Raw genomic sequence first — 3,374 nt, forward strand, 5'->3', positions numbered from 1 at the left:
GGGTTCACTCTGGATTTTGGGGGTCCAGGTTTCACTTCGGGTTTTGGGGGTCAGGGTTTCATTCCGGGTTCACTCCGGATCCCGGTTCACTCCGGGTTCACTCCGGATCCCGGCTCACTCCGGGTTCACTCCGGGTTCACTCCGGGTTCACCCCGCGGCCCGGGTCACTCCGGGTTCACTCCGGATCCCGGCTCACTCCGGGTTCACTCCGGGTTCACTCCGGGTTCACTCCGGGTTCACCCCGCGGCCCGGGTCACTCCGGGTTCACTCCGGATCCCGGGTTCACTCCGGGTTCACTCCGGGTTTTACGCTTCCCGCCCTCTCTTACCGCTGACCCGAGCTCAGCATCTCCGTCTCTTCACCAACCGACAGCGGCCGTTATCCCCGGGGATTCCCCAACTCAACCGCACGGAGCAGGGGGGCGGGGTCTGAGAGGCGGGACTGAATTAAAGGAGTGAGTCCTGGTTCCGCGTCTCTGACGGAGGGTGTCAGATGGGCGGGGCCTAGGGAACGGGACGGGACCTGGCGGCGTGGCTCAGGGAAGAGGCGGGTCCCGAGGGGCGGAGACTGAGAGAAGGGGGAGAACGGGGGGTCGGGGCTGAGAGAAGGAGCGGTTCCTGGGAGGCGGAGCCTCATGCAAGGGGCGGGTCCTGGAAGGCGGAGCCTCATGCAAGGGGCGGGTCCTGGGAGGCGGAGCCTCAGACAAGGGGCGGGTCCTGGGAGGCGGAGCCTCAGGCAAGGGACAGGTCCTGGGAAGTGGAGCCTAAAGTAATGGGCGGGTCCAGGGAGGTGCAGCACAGGGCAAGGGGCGGGTCCTTGGAGGCGGAGCCCAGGGCAAGAACCGGGTCCTGGGAGGAGGAGATTGAGGGAAGGAGGAGACAGGGGGGGCGGAGCTGGGAGAAGGTCCGAGGAGGCGAAGCCTCAGACAAGGGGCGGGTATGGGACACGGAGCCTCAAATAAGGCAAGGGTCCTGGGGGGCGGAGCCCAGGGCAATGAACGGGTCCTGGGGGGCGGAGCCCAGGGCAATGAACGGGTCCTGGGGGGCGGAGCCCAGGGCAATGAACGGGTCCTGGGGGGCGGAGCCCAGGGCAATGAACGGGACCTGGGGGGCGGAGCCCAGGGCAATGAACGGATCCTGGGGGGCGGAGCCTAGGACATAGAATCTACTGTCCCCTAACGGAGAATCTACTGCCACCTGACTGAGAATCTACTGCCCTGACTGAGAATCTACTGCCATGAATGAGAATCTACTGCCCTGACTGAGAATCTACTGCCATGAATGAGAATCTACTGCCCTGACTGAGAATCTACTGCCCTGACTGAGAATCTACTGCCCTGACTGAGAATCTACTGCCCTGACTGAGAATCTACTGCCATGACTGAGAATCTACTGCCATGAATGAGAATCTACTGCCCTGACTGAGAATCTACTGCCCTGACTGAGAATCTACTGCCCTGACTGAGAATCTACTGCCATGAATGAGAATCTACTGCCCTGACTGAGAATCTACTGCCCTGACTGAGAATCTACTGCCCTGACTGAGAATCTACTGCCACCTGACTGAGAATCTACTACCCTGACTGAGAATCTACTGCCCCCTGACTGAGAATCTACTGACCCCTGACTGAGAATCTAATGACCCCTGACTGAGAATCTACTGCACTGACTGAGAATCGATTGTCCCCTGACTGAGAATCTAATGCCCTGACTGAGCATCAACTGTCCCCTGACTGTGAATCTACTTCCCCTACTGAGAATCTACTGTACCCTGACTGAGAATGTACTGCCCTGACTGAGAATCTACTGCCCAGACTGAGAATCTACTACCCCCTGACGGAGAATCTACTGCCCCCTGACTGAGAATCTACTGTCCCCGACTGAGAATCTAATGCCCTGACTTAGAATCTACTCTTCCTTGACTGTGAATCTACTGCACTGGCTGAGGATCTACTGTCCCCTGACTGAGAATCTACTGCCCTGACTGAGAATCTACAGCCCCCTGACTGAGAATCTACTGCCCTGAATGAGAATCTACTGCCCGCTGACTGAGAATCTACTGCCATGACTGAGAATCTGTTGACCCCTGACTGAGAATCTACTGCCCTGACTGAGAATCTACTGACCCCTGACAGTGAATCTACTGCCCCCTGACAGAGAATCTACTGTCCCCTGATTGAGAATCTACAGCCCTGACTGAGAATCTACTGAACCCTGACTGTGAATCTACTGCCCCCTGACAGAAAATCTACTGCCCTGACAGAGAATCTACTGCCCTGACTGAGAATCTACTGACCCCTGACTGAGAATCTACTGTCCCCGACTGAGAATCGACTGCCCTGAATGAGAATATACTGTCCCCTGATTGAGGATCTACTGCCCTGATTGAGAATCTACTGCCCTGACTGAGAATCTACTGACCCCTGACTGAGAATCAACTGTCCCCTGACTGAGAATCTACTGCCCCCTGACACGGAATCTACTGCCCTGACTGAGAATCTACGGCCCTGACTGAGAATCTACTGACCCCAGACTGTGAATCTACTGCCCCCTGACAGAGAATCTACTGCCCTGACAGAGAATCTACTGCACTGACTGAGAATCTAATGACCCCTGACTGAGAATCTACTGCCCACTGACTGAGAATCTACTGTCCCCTGACTGTGAATCTACTGCCCTGACTGTGAATCTACTGCCCCCTGACAGAGAATCTACTGCCCTGACAGAGAATCTACTGTCCTGACTGAGAATCTAATGACCCCTGACTGAGAAACTACTGCCCACTGACTGAGAATCTACTGTCCTCTGACTGAGAACCTACTGCCCTGACTGCAAACCTACTGCCCCCTGACAGAGAATCTACTGCCACGACAGAGAATCTACTGCCCCCTGATGAGAATCTACTGCCCTGAGAATCTACTGCCCTGAATGAGAATTTACTGCCCCTTGACTGAGAATCTACTGCCCTGACTGAGAATCTTGCCCCCTGACAGAGAATCTACTGTCCCCTGATTGAGAATTACAGCCCTGACTGAGAATCTACTGAACCCTGACTGTGAATCTACTGCCACTGACAGAGAATCTACAGCCCTGACAGAGAATCTACTGCCCTGACAGACAATCTACTGACCCCTGAATGAGAATCTACTGTCCCCGACTGAGAATCGACTGCCCTGACTGAGAATCTACTGTCCCCTGATTGAGGATCTACTGCCCTGACTGAGAATCTAGTGTCCTGATTTAGAATCTACTGCCCTGACTGAGAATCTACTGCCCTGACTGAGAATCTACTGACCCTTGACTGAGAATCTACTGTCCCCTGGCTGAGAATCTACTGCCCCCGACATGGAATCTACTGCCCTGACTGAAAATCTA

This window comes from Carcharodon carcharias, assembly GCF_017639515.1.
Source record: "Carcharodon carcharias isolate sCarCar2 chromosome 19 unlocalized genomic scaffold, sCarCar2.pri SUPER_19_unloc_2, whole genome shotgun sequence".
Taxonomy (NCBI): domain Eukaryota; kingdom Metazoa; phylum Chordata; class Chondrichthyes; order Lamniformes; family Lamnidae; genus Carcharodon; species Carcharodon carcharias.